The sequence below is a fragment of the Nothobranchius furzeri genome, chromosome 2 (genome assembly GCF_043380555.1).
Source record: "Nothobranchius furzeri strain GRZ-AD chromosome 2, NfurGRZ-RIMD1, whole genome shotgun sequence".
Lineage (NCBI taxonomy): Eukaryota > Metazoa > Chordata > Actinopteri > Cyprinodontiformes > Nothobranchiidae > Nothobranchius > Nothobranchius furzeri.
This window is the reverse complement of record NC_091742.1, coordinates 49,590,420-49,596,419: the sequence shown is the minus strand read 5'-3', so window position 1 is coordinate 49,596,419 and position 6,000 is coordinate 49,590,420.

The window sequence follows — 6,000 nt, the reverse complement described above, 5'->3', positions numbered from 1 at the left end:
GAGACGACCTTGCTCTGTGAACGGTGGAGCCCAAAGGCAGCCTGTAAGCGAATGTGTTCCATCCGAAGAAGGAATGCTGGTCAAAACCCCTGGTTTGTTCCGTGACAAGGATCTTCATCTCAGTGGTCAGGGCCACCGAAGGCCATAGAGTCATGGTTCGGTGGCGAAGCGATCATCTTTCATTCTCAAGATCAGAGGGTCCTACATCTGTCAGGGTTTCCTTGGGCGAGACACAGAACGACCAAAATTCTCACTCATGTGTTAAAAAGTGCTGCGTAAAGTAAGAGCACCATGTGGGTGACTGGGTTCTTGTTGGTATATTAGTAATCATGCTGTGATATTTAGTTCAATCTGAATCCAAATCACTTGCTTTTTCAACCTTTAGTAGGAAAAAGTCACATACACGTTTAAAAGGAAGAAAACGATGACAACTTTGGAGAAAATCACCATCTACGCTCTTCTGATTGAGTAAGTTCCTCCTGATTCATGTGTTGGATAACAAAGAACCCTGTGGTGCATTAAAACCACCAGAGATTCGGTTGAAACATCATCTTAATTCCTTTAATTCAACTTTTGTTATTTTCAAATTGAGTTAAAAATACATAAATAAATAAATAAATGCAAGTACTGAAACCTTCCTGTCAGTTTACACCTTTGAAAATTGGTTTAGGACAAGAAGAGAATTCCAGAATTGTTGTTGTTTTCATGGAGCGATAACATGTTATTGTGGGTGAGGAATGGAAACAAGACCCTAATGGACAGTTTGGGACGGCTGTAGCGCCTGGACAAGCTGCACAAGCATGATTATGAGGGAAGACCAGAAACTCCAGCTGGTTTTTTTTTTTTTTGTTTGTTTTGTTTTGTTTTTGTGTCACTTGGGAGCTTTAAAATGGTTCAGTACAACTATCCTGTTCTGCATTTTTCATCTCCTGCTGCACCCGTGTTACCCTCTGGAGATCCAGTGATTCCTTTTTCCTCTCTTTCACCCTGAGGTCTGCCAAGTACTCACACCCACTTCACGGACTTTTATTCTTTTCGGAAACTTCTCTTGTGACCCGACGTCCTGATTCGTCTCAATCAATATATCAGTGGCGTGCAGGGCGCTGGATCGCCGAACATAAAGAGGAGATGAAAGATGAAATAAAAAATAATTAAATAATCAAAGTGGGGGAAGTTTTAAGTCCCCTTCTTGTCCCCAGTTATGCATAAAAATGCTTCTGAAATGAAATCTTTATCAAAAGAGCCACAAGGTTCTCCTTACAAGGTGTTTTCAAATAACCAGGCATTATTATCATACCTCCATTGGGAAATATGCATTTACAGCTTGGAGAGTGAGAAGCAATAGGCTAACTGTTAACAATGTTTTCCCTAGTTATTGTGCATAATTGCATGCCTCTGTTATTGCACCTTTCTATTGCTGCTAATACAGAGAAAGCCCATTAGGCACTGTGCTAATGTGAGCAGTAGCCTGCAGTGCAGAGAGGGCACATGGTTAAAAAGCGACCGCTGTAATGGGCGCTGCAGGCCGTGGAGGGGGAGCAGCAATACCCAAAGCAGGCATGTTAGAGCTCTGAAAAATAGAGCAAGGTTAAAACTTTGTCTGTTAAGCGGTGGCAAATTTGCTGCAGTATGTTTAAATGAAACTTGATATTTGATGAGCCTGATGGTTTATTTAGTTGGACAAAAGTGAAAAATAACATGAAAAATGCTGAGATGGGTGCTAATGCAGCTACTGCCAGAAAACCGCTGTAGCTAATTGGGAAATCATACTAGCTTGAGTTGTTTCTTCATGCCTCTGAACAACATTCTAACCTAGTAAAGCTATGAATATATTGTGGAGATTTAAAAAAAGCTAAATTAAATAATAGAATGGTTCTCTCTCATTTGTCTAAAAAAACCTCTGCCAACGACATGTGTCGAACCGAAAGCAACCATTGGAACATCTGGTTGTCGGTCTCATGAAACCATCGCACTTCCACGTTCCCCTGGGTTCTCCAGTCATAACACACTTGTGTATTTAGCTAACAGAACACCACTGGTGTGAGAGGTTCTCAGCTCAATAACATCAGAGAAGGAGAAACATCCGGCTGCTACCACTTCAACTTTAGGACAAAATACCAGAGTCCAGTGGACAGCAAAAGATGTTTGGACCTAGAAAACTAGCACTCTGTTGATTCATTTAGCAATATGGAGCCATTTCTCAATATATGTACTTGTCTGAACTTGTGTACTCATGTCCTTGTGAAACATCTTCAACGTTGGCCCAGTTACTGTTCCAATCCTAAGTATGAATGGCAAGTTTCCTCAAAGTTCCCAGACGTATTCTGGCTCCACCCATTGCATCGAGGATGCATCAGTGCATCCTTCTGCAGACTTCGGACAGCAAAGCATTGCACGATGCACTGCGTTGCAAACCGTTTTACTTTGAATGTCAGAGGAGAAATCTAATAACTGTAGAGTTTTATATCAGCAGTACTAATAAAAATATTCAGTTGTTTGTTGTTGTAAATTATTGTGTGTAACCTGTAAAATGTATTGTGTGTATTTGGGTTTTACTCACAATTTCATCGTGATCCCTCTAAATTAGCAGTCACTCTCAAAATAAAAGCAGCGTATCTCTATTATGATGAAGAAAGAAAAAAAGCAAGTCTGGATGCTAAGTCTCTAACAGGTCCCGTGCTGTGTACCGAGTCATGTTTAATAAATTTTTATGGCAGCACTTGAAACATCATAAATAAATTAATTTAAAAAATTATAAATACATATATATATATTTTTTTTTCTCTTTTATATATTTATATGTACATATATATATGTGAGTGCATATTATATATATATATATATATATATATATATATATATATACATATATATATATATATAAATATATATATATATAAAATATGCACTCACATATATATATGTACATATAAATATATATAAATATAAATATATATATATATATATATATATATATATATATATGCATATATATATATATATATATATATATATATATATATATATATATATATATATATATATGCATATATATATATATATATATATATATATATGTATATATATATATATATATATATATATATATATATATATATATATATATATATATATATATATATATATATATATATATATATATATGCATGTACCTGTGGCTACAGTGGCTGAACGCCAGTCATGGCTGCTTTCGCTGGGGAAACAGGATCCCAAACCCCCCACCCCCCGCCTTCCTATTGGAGTCTCATGTTGTGGACTGTTGATGTTCGTGCTTATATGTTGAGGTGTTTTTTGCATAGCAAAGCTACGCCCTGTCGGGAGTTACTCTGGAATGCCTTTTTTTTCCTCCCCCAATTTATCCTCATGTAATTCCCTTTTCATCTAAATAAAATAAGCACCTCATAGCTGCTCTCGTGGTCTGCCTGTATCTGTTTTGTCTACATGTGTGTGTGTGTGTGTGTGTGTGTGTGTGTGTGTGTGTGTGTGTGTGTGTGTGTGTGTGTGTGTGTGTGCGTGTGTGTGTGTGTGTAACCTTGGTCAGGCTATGCTGCGGAGTCAAGTTCCTTTGTTTTGGGACGCTGAAGCACTGGCAATAAAGCTTTTCTGATTCTTATATATATATATATATATATATATATATATATATATATATATATATATATAAATTTCTTGAAATTCCTGCTCAAGGAATTATGGCAATATTAAAATCTCCACCTATAAAAATATTTGTTGATGTGTTTATTATTGTGAAGACGACTTAGTAACGAAACTGTACTATTACAACTCTGAAAATAAATGAGGTTGTTTTTCAAAATTAATATTTATATTTGTTCTAAATGTCTGTTTGATTCTTAGCCTTCCTGTTGTGTTCAGGTCAAATCTGACCGATTGACAACTTAGAACAATCATAAATATTGTGTTTTACGTCTGATTGCCTCAAGGCCTTATGATATCTTCCACAGTATGCACTTGAACATATAAAAGTGATGACCACCTCTGTCATTGAATTTAGACTGTTTTATTCAACCTTTTTACATCGGTGGTTATCCCAGGTAAATGTGACCACCATAGAAAATGAATGGGTATCCAGACAATATTTAAACATCAAACAGAAAACATGCATGCACTGCAATACCACTCACTCACTCACTCACTCACTCACTCACTCATTTCAAACAGTGTCTTTTGTGTGTACATATCTCTTTCCAGCACCGACTAATCAACGTATCATCTCCACACAGACCCTGTATCTATAGCTTGATGTTAGCATTGCTCTCTTTTTACTCCTAACACAATGAGAGGGCGACTGACTAAGAGGTTATCTGAAGAGGTTCTGGTCCAGGTTTCTGGACATTTAGAGGGCACGAAAATTGAACCAGAGATAGAGAAGGACGTCTCGAAAGTGGAAGACAACACAGAGTTTGATCTAAACTTTGAGGAAACTGCCCATTCTACTGATGGAGAGGGAGAGGCCCCTGAAGAACAGGCACCTGAGGAAATGTTCCAGTCCAAGAGTGGACACTTGCTCTGGTCTTACTCTCTCCAGCCTTAAAACTGAGTGTCAAACAAGGAGGCATTGGATCTCTTTTTTTAAGTCTTTGGTATGACCCGACCGGGATTTGGACCGCCAACTCCCAGTCCCAGGACAGACACTTTACCATTAGGCCACTGAGAAGGTATTTGATTTGACAACAGAGATACACGGCCCTTCTGCTGGCAAAATGGCAAACTGGCTGCCATCAGGAACATTTAGGATAGGTGGGTGACCTAGTTGGGCTGCGCAGTGGCGTAGTGGTTAGAGCTGTTGCCTTGCAGCAAGAAGGTCTTGGGTTCGCTTCCTGGACTGGGATCTTTCTGCATGGAGTTTGCATGTTCTCCCTGTGCATGCGTGGGTTCTCTCCAGGTTCTCCGGCTTCCTCCCACAGTCCAAAAGCATGACTGTTAGGTTGATTGGTCTGTCCAAACTGTCCTTAGGTGTGTGTGTGTGTGTGTGTGTGTGTGTGTGTGTGTGTGTGTGTGTGTGTGTGTGTGTGTGTGTGTGTGTGTGCATGATAGATTGTCCTGTGTGTCTCTGTGTTGCCCTGCGATGGACTGGCTCTCTGTCCAGGGTGTACCCTGCCTGATTGCCCATTGACCGCTGGAGATAGGCACCAGTCCCCCCGCGACCCTACATGGACAAAGCGGGTTCAGACAATGGATGGATGGATCTTTGACCAAGGACGGTAAGCCTGGCCTCGCACGACATCGCCTCGCAAGGCCAGGAGCCTTGACATTGAGAAACACTCTAAGTCTCTCGACGACGCCATATTAGATGCCTTGTTTCCTTCTACGGGAGCCCATGAGGACAAAATGCATTTACTGATTTGAAATAAATAGTTACAAATGTTTCTACATTAATAAATGTTGTTTTACAAATCTACCTCTTCACTTGTTTCCAGTGATCCCCGCCTGATTGCCCATTGACCGCTGGAGATAGGCACCAGTCCCCCGCGACCCTACATGGACAAGCGGGTTCAGACAATGGATGGATGGGTGACCTAGTTGTCAAATTCCACTCATGTAAATTAATTCATACACGCACATGTGCGCTCAAGCATGCACACACACATCTTAATGTTGAGTTTGGACTTTGGTTTTCCATTTATTTATTTTTTTACATTATAAAATAATTTTGTTATATATTTTAATTTCCTATTTATATTTTCACTGCAGTTGTTATTATTTATTCTGTAAATTCGTGTTAAACACTACTTCAAGGCTGCTGAATGTTGAGTAACAATTTAGTGACGAAAAATGTGTTGTGTGCAAATTTAAGAGCAAACTGGTCAATTTAGCCTGGGAACACTAAAGTAAGGGGGTTGGTGTGAACACAACAGGAGTGTTAGTGAGCTTGTTCTAGTAACACTCAGAGCAGCAAACATGGATGAGGAAAGGAATCACTGTTATTAATGGGCCTGGATAAACAAGAAGGCAGGGAGC